Raw genomic sequence first — 23309 nt, 5'->3', positions numbered from 1 at the left:
TTTTCATTAAAAGAAACCACAGATACTTTCGTATCATATTCAGTTATTACAGATATCATGGAAATATTGTGTAAGCTACTTCAAATTTATGGTAGTTATGAGAACCCAGATTTTTTTCTTTTCCAGTATGGTTTATTACAGTATATTGAATATAGTTCCTTCTGCTGTAGAGTAAGACATTGTTGTTTATCTACTTTATATATAATACTTTGCTAATCCCACACTCCTAATTTATCTCTCCTCCCCTCTACCCCACTATCCCTTTTGCTAACCATAAGTTTGTTTTCTGTGTCTGTGAATCTGTATCTGTTTTGTAAATACATTCATTTGTATATTTTAGATTATAAGTGATATCATATGATATTTGTTTTTTTCTTTCTAACTTATTTCACTTAGTATGATAATCTCTAGGGTCATCCATGTTGCTGCAAGTGGCGTTATTTCATTCTTTTTTTGGCTCTATAATATTACATTGTTTTTATATACTACATCTTTATCCATTCATCTGTTGAAGGAAATTTAAGTTGCTTCCATATCTTGGCTATTGTAAATAGTGCAAATTAGAATTTTCTCTGGATATATATCCAGGAATGGGATTGCTGGATCATATTGGAGAAGGAAATGGCAACCCACTCCAGTATTCTTGCCTGAAAAATCCCATAGACAGAGGAGCCTGGTGAGCTACAGTCCATAAGATTGCAAAGAGTCGAACATGACTCAGTGGCTAAACCACTACCACCATGGCAACTCTATTTTTAGTTTTTTGATTGCACTGGGTCTTTGTTGCTGCAAGCAGGCTTTCTCTAGTTGTGATGAGCAGGGTCTACTGTTCATTGCACTGGGCGGGCTTGTCATTGCAGTGGCTGCTCTTGTTACGGAGCATGGTCTCTAGGCTCAAGGGCTTTAGTAGTTGCAGCACACATGCTCAGTAGTTGTGGTGTGTGTTGTGTGGCTCTAGCGCACACGGGCTTCAGAAGTTATGGCACACGGGCTCAGTAGTTGTGGCACATGAACTTAGGTCCTCCTTGCTATGTGAAATCTTCCTGGACTAGGGGTCAAATCTGTGTCCACTGCATTGGCAGGCAGATTCTTATCCACTGAGCCACCAGGGAAGTCCTATTTTTAGTTTTTTAAGGACACTCCATGTTGTTTGAGTAGTGGCTGCACTGCACTAATTTATATTCCCACCAACAATGTAAGAAGGTTCCCTTTTCTCCATACCTTCTCCAGCACTTACTATTTGTAGACTTTTTAATTGTGGCCATTTGACTGAAGTGAGGTAATACTCTTTGTAGTTTTGATTTGCATTAGAACCCAAATCTTATCTAATGTGTTAATAAGGAAGCACATACATTATTATATAAAAAATCATAACAGTATTTCAATATATTTTAATCATATATATTTCATTCATTTAAAAACATTTCTCTTAGAACAAGTAAAGAAATCTACAGTGCAAAAAAAGATTAAGAACTCAGCAAATACAGGTTTAGGTACAGTGGGACTTGCAGCATGTGCTGGGAGAGAGGGCTACTTACGTGTGGTCACTGAACATGCCCCATCCATTCACTCCCTGTTTTTGAATGGGACTATGCCAATTTCCATATCCAGCAGAACACCAGGTCCTGGATAGCCCCAGTCCAGAAGCTGAGATGACAGGAGAATTCCTTGTGCTGACCTGTGACCAACTTGAAAATTTACTTGAAACTCTTCTCTGGATCTGCCAAAACTAGATTCAAACTGAGAGTGACCTTTAGCCAGCCCTACATGGAACAACAGACTGGTTCCAAATAGGAAAAGGAGTACGTCAAGGCTGTATATTGTCACCCTGCTTATTTAACTTCTATGCAGAGTACATCATGAGAAACACTGGACTGGAAGAAGCACAAGCTGGAATCAAGATTGCCGGGAGAAATATCAATAACCTCAGATATGCAGATGACACCACCCTTATGGCAGAAAATGAAGAGGAACTAAAAAGCCTCTTGATGAAAGTGAAAGAGGAGAGTAAAAAAGTTGGCTTAAAGCTCAACATTCAGAAAACGAAGATCATGGCATCTGGTCCCATCACTTCATGGGAAATAGATGGGGAAACAGTGGAAACAGTGTCAGACTTTATTTTTCTGGGCTCCAAAATCACTGCAGATGGTGACGGCAGCCATGAAATTAAAAGACGCTTACTCCTTGGAAGGCAAGTTATGACCGACCTAGACAGCTTATTAAAAAACAGAGACATTACTTTGCCAACAAAGGTCTGTCTAGTCAAGGCTATGGTTTTTCCTTTGGTCATGTATGGATGTGAGAGTTGGACTGTGAAGAAGGCTGAGCACTGAAGAATTGATGCTTTTGAACTGTGGTGTTGGAGAAGACTCTTGAGAGTCCCTTGGACTGCAAGGAGATCCAAGCAGGAGATCAGCCCTGGGATTTCTTTGGAAGGAATGATGCTAAAGCTGAAACTCCAGTACTTTGGCCACCTCATGGTAAGAGTTGACTCATTGGAAAAGACTCTGATGCTGGGAGGGATTGGGGGCAGGAGGAGAAGGGGACGACAGAGGATGAGATGGCTGGATGGCATCACTGACTCGATGGACGTGAGTCTGGGTGAACTCCTGGAGTTGGTGATGGACAGGGAGGCCTGGCGTGCTGCGATTCATGGGGTTGCAAAGAGTCGGACACAACTGAGCAACTGAACTGAACTGAACTGGATCGTCTTCTTTTTTTTTTTTTTAATTATTTGTTTATTTTTGGCTGCACTAGGTCTTCTTTGCTGCATGCAGGATTTCTCTAGTTGCAGTGAGTGGGGATTACTCCTCTTCGGCACACAGACTTCTCACTGCAGTGGCTTCTCCTTTTGCAGAGCACAGGCTCTAGGAGTACAAGCTTCATAGTTGCAGAATACAGGCTCAATAGTTGGGGCATGCGGACTCTAGTTGGTCTGTGGCAAGTGGGATCACCTGGACAAGGGGTCAAAACCGTGTCACCTGCTTTGGAGACAGACTCTTATCAATTGTACCACCAGGGAAGTCCAGCTTTGGATCATCTTGATTTCAGATTTTCATCCTTGAACCAAGCTCTGGTATTGTGAGATGGGTTAGCACATACTGAATGGAGTTCGCCCATCACCAGTGCCATCACTGCATTTATGCCTTAATTTTCCATTAAATACCTTGGAAAGTATCAGATAATAGCCGTCCCAAACCCTAAGCAGAAGTAGAACAATACTGATGAAGCCATGAGTTTTACAAGCCATGTCATTTCAGTGGTTGGACCAGGAGTACTGGCAAGACAAAAAGATAATTTGCTCAAGGAGAAGTCAGCCATCTAATACAGTGGTTTAGTCAAACCATCACATTTCAGTTATAGCTGTTTGTTGCACATTTAAAGTGATCTTGCAGGCAAAAGGTTAACTTACTATGTGTTAATTACCTCCAGGTCCATCTGGTATTTCTAGTTTTTTATGTTCGTGGAATGAGAGTGAAAAGGAAAAAAGATTCCTTGTTTTCACTCAGCTTAAACTGTGTGTGACAAACAGAATTTGCTATACAGCTGGAGCTGCCTTTCTGATTAATATTTTACTTATATATTTTTAGTATAGTGTATAATGGGTAAAGGAAGAGTCTTAAAAACAGAAACTCAAGGTTCTAACCCTGATACTTCCGCCACTTATGTTGCGACTTATGTTGTTATATGAGTCCTTGTATTTTGCTATGCTTGAATTTCCTCGAACTATTGACATTGAGATTGTGAGAGGAATGAAGGAAGTGGGAGAGAGAGAAAATTGGTATGAAGTTCTTTTGCATTTACTGAAAAGTTGAGCAGACATATAATTTCTACTAGTTATAGTTTGCCTTGCAAATAGCAAGTGAACGTTTATTGATTTGAATTCATCTGGAGTTGGTATCGTTCCTCATGCTTCAAAGTACCTTGTAATAAATAATGAACTAATCAAATAACTGTTATTGGTGGGTCTTATTTTTTTTTTGTTGATTGCCATATAAAAAGCAAAGTGGTAGCTCACGTTTGTCAATGTGAAGAACTTTATATTGTACATTCCGCTGAAAGAGGTGTAAGAGGATTTGTTCACTGCAGTTGGGCTTCCCAGGTGGCACTAGTGGTAAAAAACCTGCCTGCCAGTGCAGGAAACATGAGAGACACAGGTTCAGTCCCTGGGTTGGGAAGATCCCCTGCAGGAGGGCATGACAATCCACTCCAGTATTCTTGCCTGAAGAATCCCATGCACAGAGGAGCCTGGCGGGCTATGGTCCATAGAATAGCAAAGAGTCAGACACGACAAGTGACTTAGCATGCATGCACAGACATGCACTCAGAGCCTAGAATACTTTCTGGAACATGGGCTACCTTCAATAAATGTTAAATGATATAAAAGCCCAATCATCACCTCTTCAAAGTAATGCTATATTAATTAGATATAAATTATACATAAATTTTCATTAATGGAGAAGATTAGAGCAAATCTTTCTTTTAAATCCACTAATTCCAAGATGGGACAACAAGTATTGTAATGTAAAAATTTAACCTAGTGCTTTCCTCTCCCAGTGGACATGAATTGGGCAAACTCTGGGAGATAGGGAAAGGGAGGCCTGGCATGCTGCCGTCCATGGGGTTGCAAAGGGTCGGGCATGACTTAGCGACTGAACAACATCAATTCCTCCCCTATGACCCTTTAGCTTAATATTTGCAGAGTTTGCAGTTAGTAATAGTATACAATTTTGTGGCAGAGGGAAGAGAACATTACTAATAGAAAGAGTGTATTGTATTATAGATAAGGCATGTGGAGTAATAATGCCAGGCATTCTGACTTGGCTTTAATTAAGAATGTTTCATAGCAGCCATGGTTCTTGGCTTTAAAATGCCCCTTTCCCACATATAATTAAATTACCTCCTTGTAGCTTTCATTATTTTCATTTCTTTACGTTAGGGTACAACCCATGAAGTTGAGTAAGCAGGAAAAAGTAGAGCACAGTCCTGGTTCTTCCATATTCTTTTTTTTTTTTGTCTTCCTTTTTTTTCTTCCATATCCTTAAACTTAAGTTTCTTCATTTCTGCAGGTTTTGATTTTAGGCTCTAGAGTAGGGGTTGGCAAACTATGGATCACAAGCCAAATTGAACCTATCACCTTATTTTTTTTTTAAGGCTTACCTAGCACTATTTTTTTTTTCCTTTTGAACTTTTATTTTGCACTGGGGTATGGCCGATTAACAATGCTGTGAGAGGTTCAGGTGACCAGCCAAGGGACTCAGTTGTACATATACACATATCCATTCTCCGTCAAACCCCCCTCCCACCCAGGCTGCCACATAACACTGAGCAGAGGTCCATGTGCTATACAGTAGGTCCTGTTGGTTATCCATTTTAAATTATCACCTTATTTTTATGCAACCCGTGAGCTAAGAGTAGTTTCTTTCTGTTCTTTTTTAAAATTAATTAATTTTCATTGGAGGCTAATTACTTTACAATATTGTGGTGGGTTTTGCCATACATCGACATGAATCAGCCACAGATGTACATGTGTCCCCCCTGTCCTGAACCCCCCTACCAGCTCCCTCCCCATCCCATCCCTCTGGATTGATCCAGTGCACTGGCTTTGAGTGCCCTGTTCCATGCGTTGAACTTAGACTGACCATCTGTTTCACATATGGTAATATACATGTTTCACTGCTACTCTCTCAAATCATCCCACCCTCGCCTTCTCCCACAGAGTCCAAAAGTCTGTTCTTTACATCTGTGTCTCTTTTGCTGACTTACATATAGGGTCATCATTACCATCTTTCTAAATTCCATACATATGTGTTCATATACTGTATTGGTGTTTTTCTTTCTGACTTATTTCCCTCTGCATAATAAGCTCCAGTTTCATCCACCTCTTTAGAACTGACTCAAATGTGTTCTTTTTAATAGCCGAGTAATATTCCATTGTGTATATGTACCACATCTTTCTTATCCATTTGTCTGCCGATGGACATCTAAATTGCTTCCATGTCCTAGCTATTGTAAACAGAGATGCAATGAACATTGGGGCACACATGTCTCTTTCAATTCTGATTTCCTTGTTGTGTATGCCCAGCAGTGAGATTACTGGGTCGTATGGCAGTTCTATTTCCAGTTTTTTAAGGAATCTCCACACTGTTCTCCATAGTGGCTGTACTAGTTTGCATTCCCACCAACAGTGTAAGAGGGTTCCCTTTTCTCCACACCCTCTCCAGCATTTATTGTTTGTAAACTTTTTGATGGCAGCCATTCTGACCTGCATGAGATGGTACCTCATTGTGATTTTGATTTGTATTTCTCTGATAATGAGTGGTATTGAGTAGTTTTTATATTTACAAATGGTTGGAAAAAAATCAAAAGAATATTTCATGGTGTACAAAATTTTAAAATTCACATTTCAGAGTCCATAAATGCAGTGTTACTGGCACATAGCCAAGCTAATTTGTTTATGTATTTTCTCTAGCTGTTTTAACACCAACAATGGCAGAATTGAGTAGCTGTGACAGAGCTCTCAAAATCTACAACATGTAGTAACTGACCCTTTACAGAAGAGGTTTACTAACCTCTCTTTAGGCTGTTTAATGGATAAAAGAACTTGATTAAACTATATGAAATTAAAATATATGCAGGCTTTTAAGTAAATTAAAAACAGTTTTAGATGTTTCCCACGGATTGAGGGATAATCTTTAAAATGAATTTGGTTAAGATAAAAGAATATTCTGAATGAAAAGCTAAGCCTGATTTTGCATCAAAAATGTCCTGGCTGCTTCCTTCAAGTACTTTCAGTTCATTTATGTGTGTGTGTATGTATGTATGTATGTATTTTTCTTCCTTTCAGTTTAAACTGATGCTCTGATATGTTCTAATATTCTAGTTTTCTTAGAGCTTTAACCCCAAAATCAAGGAAAGATGAGTCAGAGTCAGTTCTGCCTGATGGAATTCTTAAGTTGATAAGATCAGGTTTCAGTTTTGGTTCCACCTCTTGTTACCCAGGAAATACTGTATTTAACATCTTGCCATCTCAGTTTTCCCATCTGTTTAAGTGACAGTAACCACATTTACCTCTAAGGCCAGACCAGGCATGAGGCACCACAGATATTAATTTAGTGCAGTGCCTTTCCTTCAAACCATATTCTTTACTTATTTACTAATCGTTAGTGGGAGTAAAGAGAAATTGATTTTCTATTGACAATAATAAGTTGCCCTATTTTTTTATGTTCAAAATAAGGAATTTCATACATTAACCTATTTGCAATCACATTTCGCTTTGCAGCTGTTTTGTCACTGACAACTGTGTCTATTACTCTCAGCCACCAGGTATTAAGCTAATTTATGTGGATATATTTATTAAGTATCATCCAAAATACATTTTAAAAGTCTCTTTTTTTTTCTGTCTTGCAAAATGTCTCCCAGCTTTTCTCCATTTGTGTATCTGTGTAGTCACACGTGTGAATTGTGTATATAATTTTTTAAAGCAGGCCATTTCTTGAGGGACATATTAAAAGTCTTATAACTTAGATGATAAGGACCAATTGATCTTTCTCAGTAAGGAACCAATTTACATTTACTTATGATTAAGGATTTGAAGCTATGGGATGGAGGTTCACGACATTGTACAGGTGGTGGTGACCAAAACCTTCCCAAAGAAAAATAAATGCAAGAAGTCAAAGTGGTTGTCTGAGAAGGCCTTACAAATAGTGAGAAAAGAAGAGAAGTGAAAGGCAAAAGATAAAAGGAAAGACACACACAACTGAATGCAGAGTTTCAGAGAATAGCCAACATCCACTGGATCAGAGAAAAAGCAAGGGAATTCCCAAAAAACATCTGCTTAATTGACGATGCTAAGACTTTGACTGTGTGGATCACAACAAACTGGAAAATTCTTACAGAGATGGGAATACCAGACCACCTTACTTGCCTCCTGAGAAACCTGTATGCAGGTCAAGAAGCAACAGTTAGAACCAGATATGGAACAATGGACTGGTTCAAAATTGGGAAAGGAGTACATCAAGGCAGTATATTGTCATCTTGCTTACTTAACTTATATGCAGAGTACTTCATGAGAAATGCTGGGCTGGATGAGTCACAAACTGGAATCAAGATTGCCAGGAGAAATATTACTGACCTCAGATATGCAGATGATACTACCCTGATGGCAGAAAGCAAAGAGGAACTAAAGAGTCTCTTGATGAGGGTGAAAGAGGAGAGTGAAAAACTGGCTTAAAACTAAGATCATGGCATTTGGTCCCATATATCTTCATGGCAAATAGATGGGGAAAAAGTGGAAACAGAGACAGATTTTATTTTCTTGGGCTCCAGAATCACTGTGGACAGTGACTGCAGCCATGAAATTAAAAGATTCTTACTCTTGGAAAGAAAGCTATGACAAACCTAGACTAGGTATTAAAAAGTAGAGACCTCACTTTGCCAACAAAGGTTCATATAGTCAAAGCTGAAATTTTTCCAGTAGTCATGTATGGCTATGAGAATTGGACCATAAAGAAGGCTGAGCACCAAAGAATAGGTGCTTTTGAATTGTGGTGCTGGAGAAAACTCTTGAAAGTCCCTTGGACAGCAAGAAGATCAAAGCAATCAATCCTAAAGGAAATAAACCCTGAATATTCATTGGAAGGACTGTGGCTGAAGCTGAAGCTCCAATACTTTGGCCACATGCTGCGAAGAGCCAATTCATTGGAAAAGATCCTAATTGAGGGCACGAGGAGAAGAGAGTAATAGAGGATGAGATAATTGGATGGCTTTAATGACTCGATGGATGTGAGTCTGAGCAAACTCTGAGAGGTAGTGAAGGACAAGGAAGCCCAACAAGCTGCAATACGTGGGGTCACAAAGAGTCAGACACAACTTAGTGACTGAACAACAGCAACAACAACAAGGATTTAAATATGGAAACCTGGGTTAATGGGCATCGACTTTCCAATGTATTACAGTGATATTATAAAATAGCCTCCTCGATAGGAATAAATAAGATTATATATCAGTTCAGTTCAGTGGCTCAGTCGTGTCCGACTCTTTGCGACCCCATGAATTGCAGCATGCCAGGCCTCCCTGTCCATCACCAACTCCCGGAGTTCATACATATATAATAAACACACACATACATACATATATGTATGTATAGACACATACACACACACATATATATACACCACTCTACTACCACACTGCTTGGGAAAAAGTAGGCACTGAAAGTAAATCAATAGATATATTAATAATTCTTGCCACTCTGCTACAGGTATTTCTTAGAAAGAAGCTATATCAAAACACTATGGAGCAAATTCCCTGGCCATCCAGTGGTTAGGATTCTGTCTTTCACTGCTTTGAGCTTAAATTCAATCCCTGGTCAGGGAACTAAGACCCCACAAGACCCACAGTGCAACAACAACAAAAAAAATGGAGATGGGAAAGGTAGGCTCTAGAACAATGTTGTCCAGTAGAACTTTCTGTAATGATAAAAAAATGTCCATTATAGTATCTGGGCTATCCAATATCATAGCCACTAACCACATGTGAACCTGGGAATGGATTTTTTTTTAATTTTAAATAACTTAAAATTTAAAGTCAAATTAAACAGCATGACTCCAGAATTTTTAAATGTATCAACAACAGCTCAGACAAAATAATATAGCATTGGTAACAAAGAAGATTGAATTCCTATTAAGATACAAAAATGGGATAATCCATAATAGATAAAGAGCTACATCATATTTGTGATAAACAACCTTTATTTGACAAGATTGTAATTGATTATGCTGCAATGATGAGGGAAGGTGAATTTGAATTATAACATCTAAGAAAGGCATTCCAAAGGGTAATCATATAATTTATTAATATCACATATATTTATTCCAAAATATATTCTGTGCTGTGCTCAGTCATGTCTGACTCTTTGTAACTCTAAGGACTGTAGCCCTTCAGGCTCCTCTGTCCATGGGATTTTTTTTTTTTTTTCATACAAGAATACTGGAGCAGTTTGTATTTCCTACTCCAGGGGATCTTCCTGACCCAGAGATTGAACTCACGTCTCTCGTGTCTTCTGCTTGGCAGGCAGATTGCCTACCACTGCACCACCTGGGAAGTCCCAAAATAGTCACAGAATTTTAAACAATACTGAATGGAATTTCAGGTTGGAGAAATCTGAGCTTTCTTCCAAAATAGAAATAACTCCAAATAGTCAATTCACTGAGGACTTCATTTTATGTACCACATTCAACTGATAAATTATCTAATTCAACAAATCCCTGGAGCCTTTGGACTTAAGGTATGCAAGGAAGAACCAAACAGACATTTCAGGAAGTAGAAATGACCTGGGAGAAGGCCTTGTACTACAACGAACTGAAATAAAAGCAATGTGGCCGGAGGAAAGATACAGATGGAGGGGAGTAGTAAGAGCAAGGTGGACGAGGGCTAAATCTTACAGAACCTTTTTGGCCAGAGGATGGAATTTGAACTTTCACCTAAGAGCAAGTGGAAATCATTTGAAAATTTTTAAGTTGGGGAATGAAAGGGATTGATGACAAGATCAGACTATTTCTAAAAATCTGGTGATTGGAAATAAAACAAATGGATGGAAACCTGTCTAGGAAGAAGCCTAGGAACCAGTCTGGGAAATATGAGGGCACATACACAAAATCTTTCAAGTATAAAGTAGATTTTTATTGCATTTCATGACACAACCCCAAAATGTTTTCTAACACTGGACCCAGACAGATACTGTAAAAAGTCAGATCCTGTCTCTTCCATGCTCAAAACCCTCCAATGGGCCCCCATCTCACTCAAGCCTAACACTGGCCTATAGGGCCCTGTGTGATCTGTGCCCCACAATCTCTTCAACCTCATGCCACACCAACACCACTGTTGGCATCCCCTAGCTGTTCCCTAACCATGCCAACCTCTCTCCATAGCACAGTCTTTGTACTTGCTGTCCCTTCTGCCTGGAATTGTCTTCCCCAGATATCCCCATGGCTTCTCGTTTTCTTGAGTCTCTGTTTAATTGTCATTATCAGTGGGCAATACCTTATTAGTCCTAAACAACATACATAAGATAGTACCTCGCACCTCCCAAGAATCCTTTTTCCTCTTATCCTGTTCTCCACAGCACTTATTGGGGCTTCCCAGGGGGCACAGTGGTAATGAATCTGCCTTCTAAGCAGAATCTTACAAGAGAAGTGTAGGGAAGAAATGGCAACCCCCTCCAGTATTTCTTGCCTGGAAAATTCAATGGACAGAAGAGCCTGGTGGGCTACAGGCCATGGGGTCGCAAAGAGTTAGACACAACTGAATGACTGAGCACACATGCACAGCACTTATAACGAGCAGATATGCTATTTATTTGCTTGCTGTTTCTCCCCAGCTAAAATGTAAGCTCCGTGAGGGCAGGGACTTTGTTTCCTGCTGTATCCTCGGCATTGTGCATACACGGGTGCTCAGTTTTGTCTGACTCTTTGCCACCCCATGGACTGTAGCCCACCAAGCTTCTCTGTCCCTGGGATTCTCCAAGCAAGAATACTAGAGTGGGTTGCCATTTCCTCCTCCAAGGGATCTCTTCCTGACCCAGGTTTGAACTCACGTTTCCTGTGACTTCTGCATTGCAGGCGGATTCTTTACCACTTGAGCTATCGGGAAAGCCCCAGCACTGTAGGTGTTCAATAATTATTTGTTGAATGAATGAGGGATGGACTTGATGAACTCTCCAATTCTTCCCCAGCTCACTGACCATAGCTTAGAGAGCCATGACCAACACATCACATTCTGCTCCTTTGTGGGGAAGCTTCCTGCCACCACCCCCTACCCTTTGGGGGAAGGTCTAAAAATTGTGGCCAATCTCTCCCATCTTCTACTTCTTTCCCCAGCTCAGTTATCTACGAGGAACTGTGCCAACCCTTCACCCAGTACCAACTCTTGCCAGTGCCAACTACCATCTCCCTGATTCCTGCACTTTACCAGAGGATGAGGGAGCAGTTCAGAATGGCTGAAACTGGAGGGGACATTTGATGGCGTGGCCCAATTGCAGAGCTTTGGATCCCTCCAAGGACATACACAGGGCAGCTGCTGCTAGACTATAAACTTGTTTCCCATACACCACATAGAACCCTTCCTGGCGGTACGATACCTAGACACCAGTCCTGTGGAGGAGAGACTCCACGTTGGTTGTGGCACAGACATTCCACGTGTGTTGAACTTACCTGGTGAGCTCTTTATTGTCTTTAGATTTTACAGGAGGAACCAAACAAATGGGATTTTTAGTCTGTCTCAAAAGCACCAGTAATTTTTATTTTATAGAAGCATAAAGTAGAGAAAACAAGGTGGATGAAGCTTCAGAAGATCTGGGTTTGAATCCCAACTTGTGTCTTGGTTTGTGCTGTAGCCTTGGGTGATATATGATAGTTGCTTAGTTGTGTCCGACTGTTTGTGACCCCACAGACTGTAGCCCTCCAGGCTCCTCTATCCATGGAATTCTCCAGGCGAGAATAGTGGAGTGGGTTGCCATTCCCTTTTCCAGGGGAATCTTCCTAACCCGAGGATCGAACTAGGGTCTCCTGCCTTGAAGACAGATTCTTTACCATCTGAGCTATAATACTTGTCTATGATCCTGTAACTAAACCTCTCCTGGCTACAGTTCCCATCTGTCAATAGGAATAACTATACCTACTCTACCCAACCTCTCAGGGATGTTGTGGGGATCGTGAGATTATAGTTGGGTGTATATTAGGTGAACTGTACAATATTCTTCATACACAGAGATTCTCATGAACAGAAATATAATGGTAGCCTCGCTCAATTGCCCAGTAAAGAGAATGATCATTCTTCATCCAGTAATGAGCGGAAAGATTCCCCAGAAAGAGTCTTGATGCATTTTGGGCTTTGCATTTCCATGGAACCATCAGCACACTACCTATTGTCTGTAGAGAGATAATAAATTGTACATGTGTCTTTATGGCATAGACAAATGGACTACCTTTAGTTATTTAAGTTCTCTTAACCAAAAAAATATGGTTTCGCAGAGTCATGATGACTAGTTGAAATTATGGCTCTCAGAAAGAATTTACTTCTTTAAAAATAGTTGCTTTGACTGTATGTGTGTGTGTGTGTGTGTGTGTGTGTATGCTTAGTTTAAATAAGTCTGCATGCAGAAGTGCTTTTAAAATATACTCCACATAATTTTAACCTAAGCACAATAGATTAATTAAGATTGACAGGCAAAGTACAATGTTATGAAAGAAAATGTCATCATCTTTGTTAAGAGCATGAAAGCGGCTTTAACATAGTATTTACCTGTCATTTGCCAGCGTGAGGTTACTGTGTTAATCTAGAGAAGTGGCCAGACTGGTCTACTGTTTCTGGGAAAAAAGAGTAGGTGGGCACATGTGGAATCACAAATGAAAACTCTATAGCAAGTAGAACTAAGTGGTCTATAGTCTCTTACCACACACCAGAGAAGACTTGAGACATATCGAAGAGAAAAATCTAAAATTGCCTTGGGTGGTTGATTCTGAGAATGAGGCAAGCCTCCTGTTCTGTGTAAACCTAACATGAGGTCCCAATGTTCAGTTTCCTGAGGGTCATCACCCCATAAGGGACCGAGTCATGGCCCCAGCATCTATCCACAGGCATTTCCTGACTCAGTAATTTCTCTGCAGGATGGGGAACAGGGCAGACTCCTGCCTGCAGTGTAGACCTTGGTCACAGCTGTGCCGTGGTGACAAGAAGAGTAAAACTAAACTGCCGAGAGAAGGGCTTGAGTTTATCTGTGAGTTTCAAGCGTCTGTGGAACTTGAACGTGTCTCTCATCTCCTGAAGCTGGCACATTTGCAAGGCTTCTGAGCAATGAGATGCACTATAGGTTTCCCATTTTGCTGGGTAATGTTTGCTCTGGTTGGGAGGGGATTGGTGTGTATCTGGTGGTTCAGCCTGTGTTACTTGAGGTCATTCTGTCCCCTGTTGAGCTGAAAACCCCACTCTTCAAACCTTCCCCTTGATTCCAGGTTTTCCATATGTTTACAAGCCTACTGATCCCTTTGTCTTCCATGCATGTCTTAATCATGCAATACATGAAGCTTGTGAAATGATATATCCATATTATATAAATTGCAATAATCAGCTCTTGACAGATTTCTACAAAAATCTATGTCGGTAACTTCCTTCATGTCCTGAGACATTTTACAAAGAATCACTGTCAGTGTTTCAGAGAGAAAGAAAAAATGAGATACTTATCTATACCATTTCTTCATTCTAGTATTGCATGTGCCTGGAAGCCAACCAGATTTCTAACAGGGTTTAAAATATCAGCCAGAATGTACTAAATATATAGTAAAGGCTATGATTAAATTTCCTTTGGTTTACTTAGATAAACTGGGCTTGGGGTTAGTTTAGGGGGAGGGAAGGGATCACTGGTCTAATAATACTAATATAATTTATTGCCCTTTAATAAATCTTCTCTTGCTTTCCCCTTCAATTAGTGCCTTTCAATGATTTTTATCATATCCAGAGAGTTAGGCAGTATTCAAGTCAATTAAAAGTCATCTTGTTTGAAAATGTCTAAAAAAATTATCATGATAAAAAATTAGTCATCAAATCACACACATTTCTCTATACCATGAGAAAATATAAATGAAGCAGTTCAAACCATTCCCCTACATTCTCCCTAAATTGAATAAATATATGGAATTTCCCAATGAAAATGAATTTACTTTTATCAGCCCCAAACAGCATTACTTTGTCTGAAAATCAAGTAGATGAGGATGTTTTCTGTTTGATGAAAACCAATTTCTGCTCTTAAGTTTCAAACAAATCTGCCAAGTTCCCATGTCACTCCTGGACCCATTTGAGTATTCCGGGAAGTGCTCCAGATTCAGCCCAGCGTAGCAAGAAGCACAGGCTTCTGGGACATTTCTTGGGCCTCATCTATGGCTGAAAGAGCTCTTTAGAGCTCTCTGCACCTGTCTCCCTGCTGACATTGTCAGAAGCAGAGCCATTATTGCTGAGGTGCTACAACTCTTTTTTAAAAAAATTATTTATTTTTAAATGAAACAAAGATGAATATTTTTTAATAATAAAAGGTACAATTCACCAAAAAGACACCTAACAACAAAGAAACAAAGATACATAAAGCAAAAATCAAAAGAAATATAAAGGAAAGGAAAAAAATATATAACCATAGTGAGACAGATTAACATATTTCTGAGAACATTTTATCAAGTGCAGAAAAAATAAGAATAGGAGCATCTTAAATGAGTTCATTAATAATTTAAACATAATAGATTTACACATATTAATCTTATATCCTATACATGCTCAGTCATGTCCAACTCTTTGCAACCCAGTGGACCATATCCCTCCAATCTCTGTCCGTGGGATTCTCCAGGCAAGAATACTGGAGTGGGTTGCCATGCCCTTCTCATATCCTACACAAATATATTTAAAATTTTGTATCTCATAATGTTGTTATTAGATTTCCATAGGATGTTTTAAAAAACTAGCAAAAAGGTAAACATTACTAAATTTCAAAAAGTAGAATTCTTTTCTTTTTGTGATTCAGTTATACATATACATATTATTTTTGAAATTATTTTCCATTATAAGTTATTATAAAATATTGACTTCAGTTCCCTGTACTATACAGTAAACCTTTGTTGCTTGTTGCATACCTATTTTTTTTAAATTAGAAATCTAGCATTCTATTCATACTAAGTCAAATAAGTGGAATCAAAATGTCACAAAAATTTTAGTAGGGCAAAAATTCATAAGTTTTCTAAAATATATATTATATTCTACAACTCTTTAAAAAAAAATAAGGCTGCTGGCAATATCCAAGCTCCTTCTCTTCTGCCACATTCCTTCTCTTTCTTTCCTAGCCTCTGCCTAGACTCCAGGATTGAAGTCCTGCCATCAAGGAGTTCATGTTTCCTTGGCTCAGGGTAGAGAATCACCGTGATGCCATGCTTTAACTCCATGAATTCCAACTACCTTCTTATATACATGGCTTAATTATAGGGACGAATTTTATATGTGATTGAGGTGCCATGACTTCACCATCATACTTTGAACCTAGATGATTATAGTTTACTATTTAATTCATGAGAATAAAACTATGTAAGTTTTCCTGATTATAGACATATGGACCTGGGTGGGGTACTCAGAGTAAGTCCCCTTGCCTCAAACCAGAAATGGACATTAGCTGTCTTTCAAAGATGATGTTTGTTTGTCTTGACCTCAAAAATATAAAATATAAACAAACCTAAAGCTGGACACATTTCTAAAGAAGAGAGACTGTCTTATCCTTATCCCATTACTTCTCCTTGGGGAAAAGAGGAGGCCGTGACATAAATCTTATCAGCATTCCTTCTCTTGGTGGGAGACTTCCCTTAAAGATAATTTAGTCTGATTCCTCTATCCAACAGATGAAGAAGGAAAGCCCAGAAAGTTTCAAGGAATTCTAGGTGTCTGATAAGGAACTGTGCTGGGACCTCAGACTCCCGATGTCTAATAGCACTTTCAGCATTGTGTCGCCGTGTCTCTGGGTCATTAAACCACCTTGGGAACATGGGCAACATTTTAGATGCCACGTTTTCAGCTACTCCATACAGGCCTTTGGAGTGCTGTCCTTGTGCTAAAATAACATCTGTGTTTTCTACTCTTTGTACAAGGCCAGTATGTGTAGATAGGCCACACTCCCCTAAGGCTGCAGAATATCTCTGTACTTTGAGGAAGGCTGTGGCCAGGAGAGAGGTGGCGTAGCACAATGGTTTTCAAGTCGTTTAGCCATACTAAGAAATCCAAAGCCATACTAAGAAAATCCAAATCCCAGGTAACCTGACTATGAAGATGCAAGTATATGTATACAATGTAACTGAAATAAATCCCATAGAAAAACACTCACCTTTATTATTTCAATGAATTTAGCTCTATTTTATACACACATAAACACACACACACGCACACGTAGTTTGTGACCTACTGAATTGATTATATGTCCCTTTAATGAAAGGAATATCAGCCTGAGGCTTTACTCAGTGGGAATGTGTCTGGCTTTCCTCATCATGCTATTCCTGTCCCAAATACAACCAAGCATATTTATTTCTTAATGTGGATCCAGCCATACCCTATAAAACATTTCACTGGGAGCCATTTTGGTTGGTACTCAGCATGATCAAAGGGCTTTCCTGTGGGCATGGGTGTGTCCTAGGAGAGCAGATGCTCTTTGAGGACTGGGCTTGTAGCTCCTCTTTCAAGCTGCTGAACTGTCTTTTGGGTCTCCTCTCCATCTCCCTTACCAAATAGGAGTAAATCAATAAATGGTTGCAGACCAACCTATTCTACTCTATGCTGTGACCTTGAGCAAGTCATTTAAACTCTTTGATCGTCAGTCCCCTGATCTATAAAATGAAAACTCTCATTCCACCTCACAAAGCTGTTATGAGAGGCAAAAAAAAAAAAAAATGTTAAATGAGAAACTGCCTTCTCAACTTTAAAGTAAATGTTACATATAATTATAATTTTACCTATAACACTGTAGGGCATGACACATTAAATGCACAATGACAAAGAGAACTGAAGCTCTGAGAGGGTTCCTAATGCTTCTGCAGTTCTCTGGCATTTAATAAACTCTCAATACATTAATATATTCTAAAAGCAGATTACTAAATCTATCAGTGTCTATATAAAGTTATAAGTTGCTGCCTAACAAACTGCCTTAAAGCATAATGATTTAAATTCATAGAGAAAGAAAGTAAAACAGTGGTTACCAGGGGCTGGAAAGAAGGAAGAGTGAGGAGTTAGTGTTTAACGGGAATAGAGTTTCAGTTTGAGATGATAAAAAAAGTTCTGGAGAGGTACCATGGTGATGGATGCACAGTGTGAATGCCACAGAGCTCTATACACTTAGAAAATGGTTAAAATGGTGAATTTTGTTAGGCATGTTTCATAATAGAAAAGAAACACTTAATGACTTAAAACCACCACCCTTTTAGAGTCAGGATTAGGGGCAATGCTCAGCAGGTGTGGGTCACCTTTGCCCTTTGTGATGTCTCAGTGGACAGTTCAGATAGCTGCACTGACCACTATGAGGCTGGCCCTTAGATGAGGTGCCTCTGTTTTCCATGTGGCTCTCAACCTCCAAAGCTTCTCATTACCTGCGGCCTCTCTCTACAGCTGGATAGCCTGGACTTCTTTACAAGGCAGTTGGATTCTGAGAGAAAAAGCAGAAGCTCCGGATCTCTCAGGGCTTCCCAGGTGGCACTCGTGGTAAAGAACCTACCTACCAAGGCAGGAAACCTAAGAGATGCAGGTTTGATCCTTGTCAGAAAGGTCCCCCTGAAGGAGGGCATGGCAACCCACTCCAGTACTCTTGCCTGGAGAATCCCATGGACAGAGGAGCCTGCCAGGCTACAGTCCATGGGGTGGCAAAGAGTCGGACACAATTGAAGTGACTTAGTGGGCACATGTCAGATCTCTCTTGGGCTTGAAGTCCCGGAAAGTTGCTTCCATCCTATGCTGTTGGCCAAGCAAGCCATTATGCTGGCACAGATTTAGTGTGGAAGGGGACTGCACAGGGCATGAATTTGGGGAGGCATGGTTCACGGAGGGCATTTTCTAACAATGTACCACAACCTCCACGCCACTTTGGTAGCATCTCTTCCCTGCTCTGCTTATCTTGAATTCTGTTCTAGTGCAGTTTCTACAGATGAGCAGGGTAGGGTGGTAGGTAAGAGGGCAGGCTTTTGCAGGAGGCTTCAAATGTTGGCTCTGCCATTTGTTGGTTGTGTGACCTTTGGCAAGTTACTCACCATCTCTGGGTCTCAGGTTTTTTTGTTTGTTTTTTATCTGTAAACTGGAGATGGCAATAGTATTTATCGCATTGTGCTGTTCTGAGTACTGAAGGAATGAATCTGAGTAGAAAACAATAACAGTGCCTGGTACAAAGGAAGAACTATATGAGCATTTGCTATTGTTGTTATTGTTGTCCTTTTTTGTTATGAAACAAATAAGGGTGATATGGTGGGAAAGGGAATATTTAGGGCGTACTAAGGCAGAAGTCTAGAAACTTACTTACACAGGACCTCCCTGCCTCAGAGTTCTCACTTACATCTAAATCCCCTGCTGACATTTAAGCCTCTTCCCTTTTGTTCTGCCCACAGGAGACATGGAGAACAGCTGATCAACATCTCATAATAATCCCCTGAACACCTGAAGACAGCTGTGAGCGCTTAAAGATTTGCTGAGGCTAATCTGAACACAGGTAATTGATGATATGTTCAAAGGTGCATAAACCTGTATTCGGCACATGTGTTGTGTATTAATGGGCACTTCACAACTTCTCTTCACCCCTTAGAAACTGGAGCGCTGGGTCTTGTCTGCACACAGGGAGTGAGTCTCTTTTTTCTGAGCAGAAAGCTGAGGAGGAGGACAATACAGGCAGGGCCTGAGAGACGCCATGTGCATGGCAGCCTGCTGGTTCACACAAAGAGCTAAACTCAGGAAGTGATAATGTGAGCAGTTAATTAGCACCTACTGTCAAGCTCAACAGTGGCCCTCACTCCTAATCCAATTGACACTTTTCAATCCTCAGCTTCCTAGAGGGCCTTGTCACATTTGTAACCCTCTCCTGTTTTGGAGTGAGGCAGGACATTGTGGTTTTTTGCAAGTATTGGAGCCAGAATGCCTGGATTAGAATCCTGGCTCTGCCACTTACCAACTGCATGACCTGCTGCAAGTTACCTGGCTGGTGAGTTTCATCTTCATCTATAAAACGGATTTGATAATAGTGCTAAATTATTGGGTTGCTTGAAATATTAAAAAGAAAATTTTTTTTCTTAGCACAATGGGGAGACATAGTAAGAATTCAAAATATTTTTAAACTCTTTTCCACTGATTTTCGGGACAGTGGCTCTTCTTCTGCCTGTTAGACTATGCCTTCTGTACCTCTTTTGTCAACCCTTTCCTTTCACCCATCCATGAAAATCAGCAGTTTCCCCAAGGTTCTACCTCAGATCCTCTACTCTTCTCATTTTGTGTTACCTCCTATATGATTTATGTTCGCAGTCTCAATTACTATCTATACACTGATGTTTTGTAAACCTTTGTCTCTAGGCTACCTTTCCATTGTAGAATATCTGGATAGTCCAAAGTTCCTTAAATTCAAAAGGTCTAAAATTAGGATATCTACCCTTGACTATGATGAAGTAGAAACTAGTACCAGATGAGCCATCCCACCACTTAAAAAAAAAATCACTAAACTGAGCAAAATATTTGAGTCAACTGTTTCAGACAGTACAAGTCTGTGGTCCCTAAGAGAAACTGAAGAGGTAAGGCCCAGAATCACTCTGGCTTTTTATATGGGGAATATATCCCAACTAAGAAACAGTGAACTGAGGAACTGGCTGAGCTGAGCAGGCAGAGATTGGAGTTTGGGGCAACTGAGCAGTTAAAATTTGCGAGGTGGGGCATTGAGAGAAGGGAGCTTTGCAGAGGGAAGTCTCTAAAAATCCCATGTGAATCCCCTGTTGGTGCCTAACTAAAAGCTGGTTTGACATTTGTAAGGTGAGACTATCCTAAGATTACCAAATACCAGCTTCTGTGGGGTTGAAAGCCGAGCAGGGTTATTAGAATTCAAGCAGTGATAAGGTCATAGAAGTTTGGGTGCAGCCTGAGTGGAGAGCCCCATTAACACTATATTAATAACACCTCAGGCATCCAGCTGCGAGGCCAGATGGAACACATTTTAAAAGTAAGGATCATGGGAGCTCCCCTTGTGGTTCAGTGGTAAAGAATATGCTTGCAGTGCAGGAGACATAGGTTCAATCCCTGATCTCGGAAGATCCCACATGCCATGGAGCATTTAAGCCCATGCTCCACAACTGTTGGACCTGTGCTCTAGAGCCTGAAAACCACAACTACTGAAGCCCACAAGGCCTAGAGCCTGTTCTCTGAGAAAAAAAAAAAGAAAATAAGGATCATGTTCTAAAGCGGTATTTCTCAGTTGGTCATTCCCAACTTGAAGCATTAGCATCAAGTTCATAGGCTTGAAGCATTAGCATCACCTGGAAATTTGTTATAGACATACAGTTGGAAATACTAATTCTAGAGTCCCACCTCAGATCTACTCAATCAGACTCAAGGGAAAAAGCCTAGAAATCTGTTTTTAACAAACACTTCAGATGATTCTGATACATGCTAAAGTTTGAGAACAACTGCCCTAAAGGAAGGCCTATGACTAGAACTGCCCTAACAACAAGCTTGGAGAAGGCAATGGCACCCCACTCCAGAACTCTCGCCTGGAAAATCCCATGGATGGAGGAGCCTGGTGGGCTGCAGTCCATGGGGTCGCTAAGAGTCTGACACGACTGAGCGACTTCACTTTCACTTTTCACTTTCATGCATTGGAGAAGGAAATGGCAACCGACTCCAGTGTTCTTGCCTGGAGAGTCCCAGGGACGGGGGAGCCTGGTGGGCTGCCGTCTATGGGGTCGCACACTGCTGAAGTGACTTAGCAGCAGCCGCAACAAGCTTGGCGAGATCACAGGGGAAACGGCGAAGGCTGAGCACACTGTCAGAGGGCTTGGGAAGACAGATTGGACTTCCCAAAGATCTACCCTAAAAAACAAAAGAAAAAAAAACTCCCAAATCAAAAACTAAACAAATGCCTACACAAATTCAAAGTGGTCAAACAATAATTGAACTACCTACTAGAACAAAAATCAAAACTTTTCAGAGAAAAATAAGACTACAGAATCCACAATTTCTACAGTGCATCATCTGTAGCCTTGAGTATGACAATAAAAAATTACTGCACAGACACAGGAAAACATAGAAAATAGAAATTGACCTTAAGATTACTCAGATATTTTACTTAGTAGACAGACATTAAGATAGCTATTATAAAAATATTCAAAGAATTAAAGGCAAAAATGTTCAAAATAAAGAAAAAAAAGATCTGGATGAGTAAATAAGTAGGAAACAGACAGGGAATCTTGATGATGAAAACTATGAAAAAGAAGCAGTGTAAGCTCTAGAACTTTTTTAAAGTGAAATAAGTACACAGTTCAGTTCAGTCGCTCAGTCATGTCTGACTCTGTGACCCCATGGACTGTGGCACACCAGGCCTCCCTGTCCATCACCAACTCCCAGAGTCCATTCAAACCCACGTCCATCGAGTCAGTGATGTTCATTAGCGGCTTAACAGCAGGTGGAAGATGAGTCAGTAAACCTCAAGATTACCCAATAGAAATTATCTGATTTGAAGAACAGAAAAAAATTTGGAGAAAAATGAGTAGCTCCTCTGAGACCTTTGGGACAATATCAGACATATGTATAATTGGTGTCTCAAAAAGAGACAGTGAAATTGGGACAGAAATATAATCGAAAGAAAAATTTTCCCAAAGTTGTTGAAACAGTCAACTTAAACCCCCATAGCTCAGCAAACTCTAGGCAATATAATTAGAAAGAAAAACTATACCTAGATACATCATTGTCAGATTGCCAAAAAACACAAAAATAAAAATTTGAAAGCTGCCAGAGAAGAATAATGCGTTATATATAGAACAACAAGCACATGGAGAGGGCCAGCTTCTTGTCAGAAACTGAGAAAACAGAAGACAATGAATGACAGTTTCAAAGTGCTGAAAGAGTCCTTCACCAAGTTCATTACCTTCCCCACCCTTCGATTTGCTCATCATTCTCAAATCTCTATTTGAATTCCTGGTCACTGTTTATTTGACTTTCCAAGTTAGAAAACTGGGAATCATTCTAGATACCTGTTTGTCCTCTATCCTTACATAATTGCCCAGCAGATCTTTTGATCCTGCTTTTAAAATGTCACTAAACTAGTCCCACCTGTTCATCCCAATTTCCATTGCTTTAGGTCAGGCTCTTCCTACCTAATCTTCAGAAGTCAGATTGCCTGAGTTTGAATTTTGCCTTATTAGGTGTAACTTTGGGAATATTCTTAGACTTTTCTGAGTCTCAGTTTTCAGATCTATAAAATGGAAATTCATTATCATCATCATCACTATCATCATAAACCTATCTGTGATTTTAAGATCGCACAGAAATTTTCTGTCTCCTCCATAACAATCCAGGTGAACTGGGTTATGCTCCAACTACAAATATTCTTCAAATCTCAATGACTTACAACTGTGACTAACTCCACATGCCTGCTGGAAGTCAATGGGAGCTCTGCTGTCAGTTCTCACTCTGGAACCGGGGCTGAAGGAGAAGCCACTATGTGGAATATTGCCAGGCCATGGCAGAGAGAAAGCAAGAGCCAAACAAATTTTGTTCTAGTT

General features: G+C 40.1%; 1 protein-coding gene across 1 annotated transcript in view; it reads left to right on the top strand.

The window, feature by feature from the left end:
- The window catches only part of RBM47 (RNA binding motif protein 47), a 276361-nt gene that overhangs the window by 31253 nt on the left and 221799 nt on the right, over positions 1 to 23309 (top strand). Inside the window, exon 2 of the mRNA NM_001206034.1 lies at positions 19164 to 19264. The gene's annotated coding sequence lies outside the window, so the exon portion shown is untranslated. The remainder of the gene's footprint in view (positions 1 to 19163; positions 19265 to 23309) is intronic.

Source organism: Bos taurus, chromosome 6 (genome assembly GCF_002263795.3).
Source record: "Bos taurus isolate L1 Dominette 01449 registration number 42190680 breed Hereford chromosome 6, ARS-UCD2.0, whole genome shotgun sequence".
Lineage (NCBI taxonomy): Eukaryota > Metazoa > Chordata > Mammalia > Artiodactyla > Bovidae > Bos > Bos taurus.
The sequence above is the reverse complement of the archived record's forward strand: the minus strand, read 5'-3'. Positions and strand labels throughout refer to the sequence as shown.